This window comes from Aquila chrysaetos, chromosome 12, assembly GCF_900496995.4.
Source record: "Aquila chrysaetos chrysaetos chromosome 12, bAquChr1.4, whole genome shotgun sequence".
Lineage (NCBI taxonomy): Eukaryota > Metazoa > Chordata > Aves > Accipitriformes > Accipitridae > Aquila > Aquila chrysaetos.
In genome coordinates this window covers 22,448,484-22,465,089 of record NC_044015.1, presented here as the reverse complement: position 1 = coordinate 22,465,089, position 16,606 = coordinate 22,448,484, and the positions used below count along the sequence as shown (strand labels likewise).

Below are 16,606 nucleotides of genomic sequence, written 5' to 3'. Positions count from 1 at the left end.
ATGCTTCAGGGCACTCTTTAATTAAGATGTGGTAATTCCTGAAGAGTGAAAAAGGGACCATGGAATACGAGTTCCCCAAAGCAGATGTTTAATGAAGGAAAATATAGCACTTGCATAAAACACTTCAGGGAAACCCAAATATTTCACACGATTAGAAAAAGTATGTCCATTTTATGATAGACTGTTAAAAATTTCAGTGCTTCAGGTAAACCCTTCAAAGTCCATTGAAAATTACCGATGTGGCTGAAGACTTCCCTGGAAATTTGATAGAATCTTGGGGATTTTATTTTGCATAGGAAACCTATCCTAGTTCAATCTTTAGTCTCTTTGGTAATGACTGAAAATGAATACATGGGTGAATAGAAATTAGCATTACTGGAAGGAAAAGACACAAGTTAACAAAGGCTGAATCCAAGAGGAGAGTGAAGACAGTTTTCAGCAGTACTTCTTGCAAACAATACCTGCAAGCCCTTGTGGATCTGCCATGCCCCTGCTGTATTTCTGTACTTTTCACACTGACTAAAGAGAAAGCAGGGGAGGCCAATACAATATTGGAGAAGGTAACAGAAAAAGGATATATCTAATTCTACGATATTTCAGATGCATGCTATGACCTACCTGTAGCAAAAGCTTTATACCAGGGTGCTGACATATTATTGATTCTTAAGACCACATGTGGAAAACAAGGCTGGCAAAAGGCAACACAAATTTGTGGAGTTTTTCCTCCACCTTTAGAAATTTTTCTCTCATCAAATAATCTGCCCAGATATACACACAGTCCTTTTTAACACAGTTCTTTGAGCACCTCGCTAATTGTTGCTCTTACTCTCACAATAGCACAGGCAACTCTCTGCAGGGTGCCACTCTGAGAGGGGAAACCAACTGGAGACAAATATGTTCAAGGGCTATTGGCTGCTCCTATGGAGGGAATGAGCAGCCGTTGACTGAAAGGAACCCTAAGGTCCCTTCCAGTCCCTGACTGCTTCTAGACACATGCAGATATATTTCCCCTACTACTTAGCAGCAAAGCAGCTTAACTTTTTAGAAAACAAATTCAGTAGAAAATAAAAAGAGACAAAATGCACCCTGAATAACTTTGTCAGAGTTCCCCAACTCCTGCATTCAGTCAGCTAGCAATTCCCCAGGTCAAATCTGTCTCTTTGCATCCCTCAGAAGTCCATCCTACCTATTCCCTTGTTCCACCACCCCCAGGGCTTCTTTTAATTCACTTCCTTGGATTTGAAGGCTCAAGAAAACTAGCAGTATCAGTGCCGGTAGAGGAGAAAAATGTAGCTCAGAGAGGAGGGAGAAAAACCCCTCCCTTTTACACTTCAGAGACCTGTGATCTACTTCGTCACGTGACACTGCTGGTGCCAAAGCAATGTTTGGGAGGAGTAAGTGATTTTGTCAGCCTGGCTGCATCCTCCACAACTCACCCACTCTCTCTCTGTGCACCATTATCCTCGTAGTGATATATTGAAAAGCACTGATAATTTACCTGATTTTGTACAAACAGCTCTTAGGTTAGGCTGTTCTGGTAGATGAGGGTATGGTCATTAAGGTGTGTGGGAACAGGCTGTAAGGCTTGTCCTTTCTTCAGGATATTATCTGAGGGCTTTACACGCCAGCTGCATGGGGGAGACCTATCAGTCCCTTAACGCTATTCTCTCCTGTCTGGCCTGGCTATTGGACTTCACAGAGAGGAGAGCTTCCTCACACTCCAAAACCTGCCTGATTAATGAGACAGGTACACCTCATGAAAGGAGACAATCTGCAAATGTTCACAGGGCTGGGAACATGGAATCTTTTCAATGGCCAGAGCAGGACCAGTGGGATTCATCCCCACCAGAACTTCACTGAGGATCACTTATAAAAAGGTTTTCTGGGTTATTTTCCTGTTGGAAAGGATGGATGAAAGGATGGTAGAAAGCTACAATGCACACAGTAACATAATAATAACTGTTCTATCTATTGATCTTCATTTTCTTGTGATACCTTTGCCTTTCTCCTCCAGACACTAGAATGATTCTTTTGAAGAACACTTAAGTTTCTACTTCTTTGGGCATCCTCTCCAAATCCATGTAATCTTCTCTGAATGGTCTGATTTCATAACCAATTTACTTTGAGCAGAAGGTTGGACTAGCTCACCTCACCTCCTGAGGTTCCTGCCAACCTGAATTTTGCTATGAACCATCCCTGCAAAAATACACATCATCAACAAGTATTCTTGCCTCATTCTCTTCATGATCACTTCATACCCTTGCACCAAGCAGAGAGCCGCCTATCTTTAGCAGTTCTGACATTAAGCCTATCAAGCCTTCCCCAGGCACAGGAACCTGCTGCAGTCTGGTATTTGTTCAAACCTGTCTTTTATCTCTATATTTTGCCTTTTGTTCTCTTGTGCAATCTCCAAGCTATCATCTTTGCTCCCTTTTGAGATCTGGTTCATTGCTGTCTCCACTGTCTCCTCCTGTGATCTTGCAGGGCCAGTGTGTTTATTTTTCTTCCTTCTTTCCTACCTTCAGGTTTTGTTCTCCCCCTTTATCATATACTAAAGCAAACATAGTCTTCAGTTCTACTTTTTCTGCCACTATCTGAGGTCGTACAGCTTTGCTTTTTAATAAGACTTAGTTGTTGTTGAGAGACAGATCAGACCCGCAGCCCAGCAGCAAGGCCATCTCCACAACTACATGTCATCCACCTCCCTCACATGCCGTGCACAAACCTCAACTGCAACAAAGCCAAATACCAGATGCACTCACATACATTCATTGATTCCTACCCAGCTTTCACGTCTCCAAAAGAACGAGAGCCCTCCTGACCCGGTGGAAGACCACTGTTTCTTAGGCCCATATTGATGGGAGCCCTAGGCTCATTTAACAACAAACCTGTATCAACAGTAGTATTTCTTATACAAAATTAATTCTTGTTGTGCTTTTCAAATGATTAGCAATAAATTCACACTCAATAGCTTCTTGCCAGTAACAAATTTTAGGAATTTTTAAAAGGGAAAAGAGAGAAGATAAGAAGATGAGGCAAGCAAGAAACATGTTTCATGGACTATCACAGAATCATAGAATGGTTTGGGTTGGAAGAGACCTTAAAGATCATCTAGTTCCAAGCCACCTGCCATGGGCAGGGACACCTTCCATTAGACCAGGCTGTTCAAAGGCTGATCCAACCTGGCCTTGACTATAGAAAAACTTTTAAGAATAAATAAATATTTTCATTTGGAAAAAATGTTTACTATATAAATATTTCTAGATTTAAAATTATATTAAAATAGTCCTGTAGCAAAGAAAGAAACTCTACTTTCTTTCAGGCACAGAGCTTTTCAAGAAGTGAAGATGAAAATCCATGTTTTCTGTTGATCTCTTCATATATCCTTCCTATTATCCCCTGGTATCCCCCAGCTGGGCCAAAAATTCAGTGAACAACAGTGCCACTATGCACCAAACCTCACGATGGCAGGTCTTCAGTGCTCCCATCTGAGATATGATCAGAAAAGCTCATGAGTGGGTAGCTTTATTTTTTTTACATGCAGACATTATAATTTACTTAAGTAGCTAGCTGTTATGTCTGATGACCCAAGTAGTTTTTTGGCTACACTCCAACAGCAAAGAAGATACAAAATTAAGGGCTGGAAGTTGGCAGCTACCTTCTGACTAATCCTTCCTTCTCAACTGTCAGTTCCACCCACCTCTTCATCTTTTAGGGAAGCTTCTCTGAAGATGCTGAGAAACTGAAAGAGGCCTTACTATTTTCACTAAATATTTGGATGTTTAATAAAATTGTTATGTAACTTGTTCAGCATATTGCTGTGTGATTGGACATTTCAAAATTAAAATGCATTGAATAGTCTATAGGATTATAGTCTCATTCAAATGAAAGCACTGTAAGACCAATTGCCATCTAGTGTTAGAAAGATTTTCTCAATGACCCAGTACTGAGTATGTGTGCTCCTCAAAAGATAAAATGAAAATAAATCAGGTGAAATGCGGATGTCTCTGGCAGAATCAAAGGCACAAGTCCTTCTAGGAACCAGAGGGGTGTCAATAGTACAACATTAAGAGAATGCAAATGTGACTTACAACCATTTTTAATGCCCACCCTTTACCTTGAGATGCACATACTGCTCACAGGTAAGAATTTGGGGTACCTATAAAATTCACACAACCTCTAGGTACTCTCACCTGAGCTGTAGTTAACTGAAATGAAACATTCTGCAAGTGTATTCAGATTTTAATATGGAGGTATATCTCCCATATATGGCTAGGTGGCCAAGAATGGTGTGGCTAAGAATAAGCCTATCAGATTCTTACACTGCAAGAAAAGTGCCACAGATTTTTAGAAATGTTACCCTGAAATGTAGGAATAGAGCTTCAATATAATTTTTTGCCAAACCTAAGACCTTAACTAGCTGTTATGTATAGACAGAAACAATCAACATAACTACAATTCTATAACAAAAATGTTAAACAGAATTAAAAGAAAAATGAAACTTGAAACAGATTAGGAAGCCTGAGCTTAAAAAATACGAGAAAGATGTAAAAACAAAGCAGCGAAAAAGCATTCTTCCTGAGAGTTGTGAACTGAGAGGTGCAGCAGCAGGAAATAGGATAGAAAACTACTGTTGTTTTCTTAGGGTTTACATTTAATTTATGTGGCTCATAACAAAGGATGTATTTAGGTCTCCTTGAAAGAAGACTTTAAAATATTTATTTGGGTTTAAGTGTTCAGAAAATAAGTACTTACTGTCACATTTTTCCTTCAACAATTAAAAGAATATACCATCTCCACTAGATATGCACACAAGGTTTAGATGCACAAACAAGTTACTGCTGATTTATGAGTTACAAGCCATCAGCACACCTGCAGCAATCGACTGCTTCAGTGGTCTTTCAAAACCCATAAAACACAAGGTAAGTCCAGCTTGCTGCGTCCAAAATTAAAGAAATTCATTTTAACTGGAATTAGCTTGTACTTGCTGCAAGTTACAAATATGCACATGGGTAGTTTACCATACTGACACACAGTAATTTGCTGTAACATAGTAATTTGTTGGCATGTCTGTGTTCACATAAAAGTATATCAGACTAATACAGTATGAAGAGAGAAAGAGTTTGCTTTTTGGGTCCTGCTGGCCACCTGATTTTGCATGTTTAGCAGTTGCTACTTAACCTTAATAGCAAGTACAGTTCATTAGTTTCAACTAGAACATAAAAAATGAATTAAAATAGAAAAACAGGGTGAACTGAGATCTAGAATGTGGAAATGTGTCAGATATGAGAAGTCTGGTGAAGAAGACCATGTAAATGTTTATGATCATAGTTCTTAAGCTCAATGTGCATAAAAAGTTCAGAAGCTATCAGCACTGTTGAGGGTGTAGATCAAGATCAGTTCAGAGCCCACTAAGAATTCTGCTAATCTACATGTTCCTCTGAGTGGATAAGGAAAAAAACCGTCTTGGAACCCTCTATTCCCACATTTCGTTCTGAATTTGAGATCTTTCCATAGTCCCCCTCCCCAGAAAGCACAGGAGGCTGGGATATAGTCCAGCTGCTGTCAATCAGACTGAAGAGCTGGCTCCAATTGTGATAGATTCAAGCATGTGCCTCTGCCTTTCTTGTCTAAGCTAGAACATGTCTGCGTAGAGCCAGCTCTCCTACTATCGACACAGTTCATATCAGTAAAGTAAACTCTTTGCTCCTGAACAAAAATAAACAGTTTGATGGTATAACTGCATCCACACTACGGTTCTGCCAGGACAGCAGTTAGATGCAATTTTATTTTTAGTATTCCTACCCTACATAAGTATGTGAACAAGACTTTTAAATATAGACCTAGCCTTCATGTTTTTCTTCATTAGAGCTCTAGCAGAATGCCTAAAATGTAAACCACATCACAGAAATTAAGTGCAGAATATGGGCTACAGGAACAGCATATACTTACTTACTACTTTCATCAGATGTAAATTTGCTTTCTTCTTATTATTGTAATACACATTCCACAAAAGAGAAAAAGCAGAATTATCTAAATCACATACACTCAGTGCCTCATAAAAGACTAAAATCATATCACAGCTAGTATAAATGAATGTCAAAGCTACTGTGCCTTTTAAAAATCAAGTTCTGTAATGTACCCAATTGCCTATGACAAACATGAAATGGAAACTGGGGAGAAGTATTTGGGGGATAAATGTTTTGCACAGGTAATAAGGCTACCAGAATTTTGTCATTCTTACAAACTTTAGATTTTAATTTTGATGGATCATTGACTGTTGATAATTTTAAAATTTTGCCATTTGGGGTGTTATTTTTTAACATTGCCACAAGGTCATTTTCTCCCCATCCAATGGCAACTTCTACATCCTAATATTAAAACAATAACTACCCAGAAAAGGGCATTTCCCAGGGAGTAATGACTGGCTGGGAGGAGTTGATGGCCCGAGGCACTGCTGAGGGCCATTAACCCTGGCCGGTTATTAATCGCCAGGAAATGCCCTGCACCAAGGTTGTTATTGCTATTTTAAGCACAGATTAGGGGGGGTGTGAAATGGACAACTTAAGTGTACAGATTTTTTTAACACATGATGCTATTTCCTTTGTTGCAGTTTACGGAGGACATTTCTAGAAAGAATGAATGCTCTGCCTGATACCCAGCCAGATTTCACAGATCATTTCGCAGCACTCTATTGTGCACACAGTAACTTACCAAACTGAGAAAACAGTTGGGGATTTTAAGAGCTTTTCTTTTCTCTCTAAATAATAGTCTGCATAGAAAAATAAAAGGAAATTCGAACCTTAATCAGATGAACAAAAATATGCAACTCTTCATGTCAGTGTCAGCAGAATTACATTCTAGAAATATCTTTTTAATCACACTGTCTTTATGTTTAGTGCATTTCCTTTGACGGTACTCCTGCTTAATGACCATTCACATATCTCTTAAAAACCAGGATTTTTTAGCAGCAACAGCCAAAGCACATCCTAAACCAGCTTCAGCTGATGCTAGCCATTAAGGAGTTTGTCTTTTCCAATAATCAAGCAGATTGGGTTATTTTCTAGGAGATGGTTGGTGAAGTATTTCAGAAACTGCTTTAATTTTCTCCTAGTTCTTACCCTAAGGCTAAAGTTTTAAAGATGTGTTCATGGTCCTCACAAAACTGCGAAAATTGTTCTTTTCTTGCAGGGATCAATAACTCTCCAAATCAAAAGGATATTCTTAGTGTATGTACAAATAGTCTTCTGCCTTACTGAACTACTTACTGTTTGTCAAACCTTAGCTGTGAAAGCAAAACAAATAAGTCATGGCTTTATAACGTGCATAGGAAGAAAGTACAGTTCTGCACTAAACTAGTTTGACAGGTTTCTCAACAAAGCCGTAGTTTCCAAGTGTAAAACATAAAAGATCTTCTCACATTTCTCCTCAAGGTCCTAATTTGTCACCACAAACATGTACATCTGAATCATAGATTGATTGTAAAAATCTCACTGAATTTACCACGTGGTTCTGTTTTCAGTTACAAATTGCAGTTTCCAGCAAAAGATATGTGCTTTCTTAAAATAAAATTCCCTCAAATTGATGGCCAGAGTGTGTGTTTCCACCTCTTTGCTAGATTAATAACCATATTCTTAAAAAAATAACAACAAAAAACCCGAAATAAATTGTGGCAGTTGGGACCAATCGATATGAAACATACTGCATGATCATTTGAACATGCATGAACAGACACTGTCTCTGGATAGATTTTTAGCAGACTGTCTTGTGTTTCTATATGTAGGATCATCTGTGGTGACCCTCTGGAAACAGAGCCTTTCAAGTCTTAGTAAACTGAAGACAGTGCTTGAATTACAAAACCCTTAGCACATCATTTCAAACTAGTACAAAATATATCTTCATCTCAGCTTGAGTTCAAGTAATGTAGTTACATGCTAATCAGGTTGTCAAAATGTAATACAGGCACAATGGTCCAAAGGTTGAGACAGGACTGGATGGCAGGAGAGGGTTTCTGATCCTGGGTACAAATCTAACAGCTCTTCTTTGTGCAGTGACAATGTAAACCCATAGGAATGGGTTACGTAGCTCAGTACCCTGTCTCTGACACACACCAGCAGCAGCTCTCTGGGGCAAGCTTACAGTAATATTTCCCTAGAAAACTCTCCCAGCTTTTAAGAAATCTGTGGCACAGGAATTCCCTGAGCCAGAGGTGATCTACTCCATAGCCTTCTCCAAATAATGTTTCCAGTCAGTTCTTTCTCAACCCCTATGTATCTCTGGCACCGGCGATGCCCTGTGAGAATAAGCTCCACAGCCACAGTGGCGCTTAGTGAAGTCTCTCCTACTGCTCATTTCCACCTACCGCCCTTCTGGTTCCAATCCAGCTGCACCCTTGCTGAGACAAAAAAGTGTGAACCACACAGCGTATTCAAAATGTGCAAAAAAAAAAGAATCAATATGCTGGCATAGTGATGATTTTTGCTTTGTTCTCTCTTCCTTTCCCAGAAATTCTGTTTGATATGCTTTATTTCAGTGCTATTCAGCATTAAACTGAGATTTTCATAGTGCTCTCTACTGTAACCCTCCTATAGTTAGCTTACAATCAATCACTGTATATATAAATTTAGTACTGTTTTATCCCATGTGCATACTACATTTATCTTCATTTAATTTCATCTGGCAGTTCATTGGCTAGTCACTCAGTAATGCAAGATTCTTCACAACCCTTTATAGTCAGCTCTCATCTTTATCTCCCTACAATACTTACTATTAGCAGCAAAGTCTACATTCTTGAAATTCTCTCTCTTTTCCAGATTATTAATAAACATTTTAAATAGCACAGAACACAGCACAGATCCCTAGGGAATGTTACTGGAGTTCTCTATCCACTGTGAAAACTGAGTATTTATTCCTTAAAATTGTTTCCCGTGTTTAACTAGTTATTTATACATGTGGGTTTCTTATGGATCCCACATCTTCTTATGGTAACTTAATTTCTTTCAAATCCTTCAGTGAGGGACCCTATCAAGCACTTTCAGAAACCCAAGCTCACTTCATCAGCTGAGTCTCTCCTGATGTACTCAAAGAGCTTTTTTTAAGGCATGGCATACTACAAAATGGGTTTCTTTTTATTTTTTTCTTATTTTTAATTTTTTTTTTCCTTCTTTTTACTAATTCTGGTTTTTAGAACAGCTTCTACCAATTTGCTTTCAAGGATAGAATATTTTAGGTCCGTAGTTTCCCTGATCTCTACCAGAAAAGAGGTGTTACATTGACCCTGTGCCAGTTCTCTGCTACTTTTCAAGCCTCAAGCAGATCTGCTATAGCCAACACTACTATCAAAAAATGCTGATGAGAGATGAGAATTTTCCTGTAATTTCTCATTTTTTTTTTACTAACACCTAAGCCTCAAGAAGTGAAAATTTACAGGACCATATTTTGTAGCTCAGTCCCATCTCTATTAATATTCAGGTCATATGAGGCTTGAGCATTTTTTATGCCTTGTGGAAGAGCCTTTCCCAGAAAACTTCCTTCCGTAGAAGAAAATGTGATCTCAGAGACCCAATACATCAACATTTCTGTTACTAGCCTCTGTTTTTGTTCCCTTACTCTTGCAAACAGAAACTGCTGTGCCTACAGAAATGGATGGGCACTTCTGGTGTAAATCCACTGTGTAAATCAGAATTCTTGTTGAACTCCTCCTTAGACTGAACAGAGGAAAATGTGTCCTGCTAGCTCACGAAGAGCTGAACCAGCATCAGGAGCAATGAGGACACCCTCAGGGTGGGGGAGAGTGGAAGCTTCCCTGGAATACACGGAGGCATGTTGTTAATGTGTCTGCTCTTCTTTCATGTCAGCTCTCTCCTCTCTCTTTTCTAGGAAGCATCTTTCTGTACTCTTTTTCATCCTCCCGTTTCCTCATGGTGAAGGACGAAGAAAAAAAGGGTAGGCGGTCATATGCTCCATGCTCTGAGGTCTCTTCCCTTCTATCCACCACAGTAGTCACTGGAAATTGAGGAGTCTTGGCCATTCTTGCACTCCACACTAGCTAGGGCCAAGTGGTTTAGTTCCAGGTCAAGGTAACCAGTATGAGTGCCTTATTCCAACCTCATCCTCCCTCTTCAGCTAGGATTTCCTCTGATGTTAAGGCACTAGGCCTACTGCCAGTTTTCTGTAGTGAAAGGGATCTCTTCCATATGGTGAATTTAACAACTGCTGTGTGGGTTTTTTCACCTCCTACCAAGCATCCATGACGGCTGGCTTTGGGAAGTTTAAGCTGCAGCAATAACAACTTCTGGAGTTTTTTAATGTGATTTGTGGATCCGAAATTCAGATAAAGGAACCCAGGTAGCTGTTCTGCACTGCTGGGCACCTCCATGATATGGAGTGTGCAAGGTTCTAGGCAGCCCAGCTTGTGTCTCCCTCCCTCCCCGTGCTCTGTCCTTTTCTGTTTGTGTGGAAAAGCATCTGGGCTTCCAGCAAGGGTCCTCTGATAGGCCTGAGAACGCATGGCGTGTACCCTACCCATTCAGGTCCACAATACACTGGTTGCTGTTGGTACCAAGTGAGGTCCACATGGGCACAGCCTTACCTGGTTGTTTAGAAATGTTGTATTACAAGTTTGTAGGTGTTGTGGCTTGTCAAGAAGTCTGTGACTTATCATGTGGATGCACACCTCAGTAGATATTCGGTGTACGAAGTATCGTTTCTTTGTGATGGAAAGGCAAAGCTATCTATGCTAGCCCTAGGAAGAGCAGGTGTTTATGGAGAGCAGCTGGCTGACAATTTGATCTTCACTTCTTCTGAACATGACTACCGCAAAGATGAAGATGAGGGTTCTGCCTTTCACCTCACCTAATTACTTGTATTACAAATGCTATTCCAAATTCCCAAGTATTCCAAATTTGAAACCCAAATGGTGAACCAAACTATTAATTTTTGTAACCTGAATCAAGTCAGTGACTGGTATCTTGAAATGTAAATACTATGTACTCTACCCAACATCCCACAGACCTCTGAACACCCATCAAAAGTGAAAGCTGTAATAATGCCTGCAAAAATACACAAATTATTCCTAATACATCTAGTGAGAAAGCCAACTTTGACCTTCTCCTCACAGTAAAGCTGTGAAGTCTATGATTCCTCTGTACCTTAAAAAGTTTTCCACCTAATGTCCCCTAATTTTAAGTCTCAAAGGAGATCTACTGCAATTTTAGATATTCTGGTCAATTCCTCTCAGTAATCAGATTACAAGGTCTATTATTAGTGCAGACTTAGAGAGGGAAAAGGTTTATATAAATACAGAAATGTTGTTCGCATTCTGTAGACAAAACCTGCTATTAAAACCAGAGCTGGTTCTACAAATAAGCCTGATATGTAGGACCCCACTTCAGGGATCGCTTTGGCAAACTAATCAAACCTCTCCATGTAAACTATCCAAATGACTACTCTTACTGTTGGAAATCTATTTCTGTTCATCTTATAACTTCAGGAAATTTTTTTGAACATTGCATTTTTATGCACCAGAAGTTGTTTACAGGGGCAAGGCACTCCTTTATGCCTGTTCAATTGTATTCTTCTTGCTCTGTAACCCCGCATTTCCTCCTATCGTCACAGAGTAGTATTAAAACAAATTTGGTTGTTACCTAAATTTAAATTAACAAACAAACAAACAACAACCCCCCCCCCCCAAAACCCCAAACCCCAAAACCAAACAAAACTGGCTGCCCTATTTCATGGTAGAAAAAAAATGGGTAATACAAAAAACTAATTACACCATTCCAAGAGCTTTAAACAAAAAAACAAACAAACAAACCAACTAACAAAACCCCAGTGCTACAAGGAAGTTGGCTATCAGCCTGAGATCCAGAGATCTGTTCTCCCATGCTCTCTAGCATGGCTACTCCTGACAGGTGTTCCTGGGACATTCTGAACAAAATGTTGAACAAAAATATATCTTTAACAGTTTCAGCCTTGAAAAGCTACTCTCTGCTGAGTAACTGTCAGGGAGACTGTCAGCAACATTCTGCAAGCAGCAGAACAAACATTAAGACGACAAGAGTTTTCACCTTTGTTTTGGGGTCCAAGAGTACTTAATGTTTCTAGCAGAAGAGGTTTCTCAATTCAACACGTCACGACACTGATATCTGAATCACAGAATCAGTGTCACAGCTGACAATCTGGTATCCTATGTACGTTCCTTAGAGTCATGCAGCAGCGCATGTGTTCAGTTAGGAGGCCAAAAAGTTACTTTTAAGACTTCACTATACTAATATAGCAATATTGAAAAATACTCCATTTGGCATCTTCTTCCAAGATCCCAGTACTTCCTCTCAGTACAAATTTCTCAGGCATTTTCTTGTTTGTGATGGACTTCTGTTAGCCCTGTAGGGAATGACATTTCCCCTGCAATCTATTTTGTTTCATTAAGTGTCCTTTCAAAGCCCTTTATCTGTACTGCTGTGACATCCTGCACATGCTCAGACCCCAACTAATTTGCATGTTGAGGGTCTTCATTAATTTGCTTACTTCTTTATCATCTATAGGGCACCAATTACAATTTTGGGAAGGTGGAGAAAGACTAGCTGGCAACTGTGTCGATCACCTCAGTTCACACTTTTCTGTAGAGGAGTGTTTTACCATTTTCAAACCTTGCCCTTCTCAAGCTTGTTCTCCCCAGTGCAAATGCTAAGGAGGTTTCAGGATAATATGCAACCTCAAAATATTTGGCCAGCTACTAGACAGTATAACTATATAGACATGTTTATGGGACTGGAAGAACAGACATTTGTGTAAGTAGGTGACTTAGCAACTCAAATGAGGAGGCTGAGCTATGGTAAGCAAAAGGTTTTGATGAGGAACAGCAGCAGTTTGTATGCTTTTTGTGGTGAAACAAGTGCTACCACCAATATATCCCATTCCCTTGCAATCACTAAAAATTATTCTCATGATTGCCAGCTTCACTATGCACACAGCTCCTTGTTTTACTGGCACACAAAGATGTACTGCCACTACTAGTATTCACAGTTCCCAGCACGGATAATGGCCGTATTGTAGCTAATGTCAAGTATGTGAATATAAAATTTCAGCAATATGTTCTCTTCCAAGGTTTTATAATTTTCTTTTCAACTTTCTCAGCCACTTCCGACTGATTAAAGTTTGTAGACTTTTGCTAAAGTAAAAGTGAATTATTTTTTTTTCCTGCAGTTTTCATTCCTGATCATATCCTTAGGTGAGTTCTACTTGGCCAAATTCATATTTCTTAAGTAAACTAATTTCTTGAATATACCATAACACACCATTTTTTCAGCCACATTTTGGCTGAAAAGTACCTCAATACACCCTATAGTTATGTATCTCCTTCGTAAATAAAATATGAAAGCAGGACATCTTGTGGCATTAGTGTTAGTTCTTTTGCCCCTCTATCTAAAGCACTTCAAATATTGCATGTCCAAATTTTGGTCTAGTGTTCTTAACACAAACTGACAACTTTATGCATTTCCCATCAGTGGTGGGTTGACCTCAGTCAGCAGCTAAGCCCCTACCCAGCCACTCGCTCACTCCCCACCTCCAAATCTCCCCTCTGCCATTTCAAACCAGTCTAAGCAGGACTTAGAGAGGGAGAGTCTTCTTATTTCTCATTATGATGTTGAGATAATATTTCTATTACACGGGAACAGCTTTTATTGGCCTTGGCCCAAAATATCCCTCTATAGCAGGGAGTAAAGTGAGCAGACTACCAGACTATGATTATGGTTTCAGTAGTCATTCCTCTCAAACAAGCAGCAATTAAATTTCAATCTGAAAATTTGATTATTGATATTTTTCTTTCACTTTTTTCTTGAATTTTAGATTAATATAGCACTTTACAAACAATCTTTTTTGGGGGAGTGGGCATGCAAAATTTGCCAGTAAGGTGTCAGCTTTATACTAAATAAGAAGGGATATTTTAATATTACATTTAAGACTACAAAATTAATAAAATAATTGTTCCATCTTTTCTCACTGTCAAGTTCTCAGTCTCTACTACTAAAGAACAAAAAAAATCTATTTTCTCCTGATTAATAATTGCACAGAATGATAAATCCTGTGGTATCAGATGCTATGTGTGGCCATCAGACAGAAAAATATAAATACTTAATTGAATCTCATAACAAAACCCTTAGTTAACCTTGTAAGGAAGGTGTTTGGATATCACAAACACAGGCCAACATAAATAAGTAAAACTACAATATCTGGGAAAGTAAAAAGAAGACAACAGATACAAACAGACCAATTTTCTTCTCACTTTCACAGCTCTCTGACTGAAAGGTTGTTTTCTTGCAGTGGACACAGTGTTTGTAACACTACATCCTTTGAAAATTTAAGAATAAACAACACTGAATAATACCATATGTTTTAAATGGTCTCAGCCAAGTTGCTGAAGTTATACCTTACTGAGATGACTGAAGTACCAGAAAGAAAACAATCCCATTTTTAACTACAAATCATTTTAACAGAGAAGCACTTGACTTAAAAAAATTAAAAATAAAATTAAAAAAAAAATCATCTTGGGCCTGGACTGCGCATGCCATCTAATTTCTTCTTGTGTGTGTGTGTTTTCTGAAAAAACAGTAATAGTGATATTAAATTAATTCAATTAAAAAAATCCCAATTTGAAACAGCAAAGGTTTTGATGATACTTCACAAGCAAACATACAAAATTCAGATACTTTCTCTTTCTGCTTTCTCCTCTGCTTGGACCCTTACAAATATTTAATTCACTGCCAGTGGCATTGAAGCAAGTTTCTGCTGGTGGCAGCTTTTGCCCTAGTCCACTTGAAGTGGATTCAAGGTTGAAGGGACAAGCTAATAGAAGAGAAGACTAGGAAAGGCTGCCAGTCAGAGATAATTGCAAGCTACAAGCAAGCATCAGGAGTCAGAAGAGCCAAAGAATGAGGCCCCTCACTACAGGGGTGAAGACAGCACAAGGGAGATGCTAGCTCCTGATCTATAGAGGCAACATGTCACAGTTACGTGACATTATCCACTGAGCTGTGACTGGTGGTCCTCTTTCGCACAACCCCTTGCAAAATTTAGTTTAAGTCCTAGGCTTTGTTGGGGGAATTTAGCTGCTCTTTTTGTGTTATGGTTCGCTTCTTCCTAATGGCATGGGATAGCATGCTGTTGTGGGATCATCTTCTAGTGAGGTAGCTATTTTGCTCATACCCTTTTCATCTGTAAGATAAATCTTACCTTAAATTACTTGTATTACATAGCAAAAGTGATTATGTATAATTTTCCATTTGTTTTTAATATTTACCATAGCAAGGTAAGTTTTTTTACTGTAGTCACTTGTGTCCTCATCTCAGTTTGGCCTTCATTTGAGCAGAAAATGTCATTCTTTGCTTGTTAATTAAGTTCACCCAAACAGTTCTCAGAAACTGTTTTTGGTTTTAATAAAACACATCAAGTTTAAAAGGCCTTTCTAGAGGAGTGAATAGGAATTGGGGGGGGAGGAATTCTGTAAGCTCTATTTATACAGAATATTTCAAAATAGGCACCAAGAGATTTCTACTCAGTGAACAAAAATCTGTTTTCAGTTAGCAACAAATTTACCATTATAATTATGACAGTCCTTAGATGAGGTCACAGGCTCGTTTTAAATAACCCTGTGAGCAAAGCCAATGTCTACTGCTCGGTGCTGCTTCCCCTGTGCCCACGCAGGCATTACCAACCTCAAAGATGCCACAGCAGCAGCCACAGCCAACGTGCAGGACCTGAATTCACATCCTCAAAGTCATAACTCGCATAGTGAGGGATGATCAGAAGATGTTCACCCCAGGAACCATGGAAGCGTGGGACTTCATCCCACACAAGAGGCCAGGTCTCAGAAAATTAAAATTTTCCTTTTGAAATTGTTGCTAGTGCTTTTCCTCACAGAAAAGAATGGTTTGGTCTCGAGCACAAAGTGCTGGGATAGATTTTCGGTGAAGACTGCAATGGGAGGCCATTCCCACGGCAGAAATGGCCAACGGTCTGCCTGCATGCAATATCCAGGGCTTTGACAAAGGACGTTAACGTCAAAATCAGAGAATTACAATATTATCTTTCGGTTCACACTTTCACTATTATGACGCTCAGTCACAGCAAATGAAGTGACAGAAACCTCAGCAAAGAAACACACAGTCCATCCATAGTGAAGTAGGATTTTAAACATGCAGCACTTAACTTTCACTATCAATACAATGTGTTTAAAGATTTTTATACTTGCCGATGTATACATTTAAACTCCAGGAATAAGATAAAAACCCAACTGATTATCTTCATGTCATAATATATTCAGGAACGTTCACTTATTTTGTTCACAGCTGAACCATGGAGATAATAACTTCAAGACAGCAGACCTGTAGGCTCTGGGATTTCTAGCTCTATTCATTTGAGATAATGATTGAGGAGAATTTTGCTTTCCACCTCGTTGTTCTTATTCACTAGAACAGCAGCTGAAAACCAGTTATGCCAGCTAGCTGGTGTCATAGCTCCCAACTTTGATTATTACCTTCTAGACAGATATTCCCCATAGCCAAGAAGGCTCTAACAAAACTATCCTTGGCGTGAAGTTAACTTT

At 39.1% G+C, this 16,606-nt stretch overlaps 1 protein-coding gene across 1 annotated transcript in view; it reads right to left on the bottom strand.

Annotated features, from left to right (window-relative positions):
• Positions 1–16,606, bottom strand: part of DPYD (dihydropyrimidine dehydrogenase) — a 372,599-nt gene that overhangs the window by 125,857 nt on the left and 230,136 nt on the right. The gene's annotated exons all lie outside the window — the stretch shown is intronic.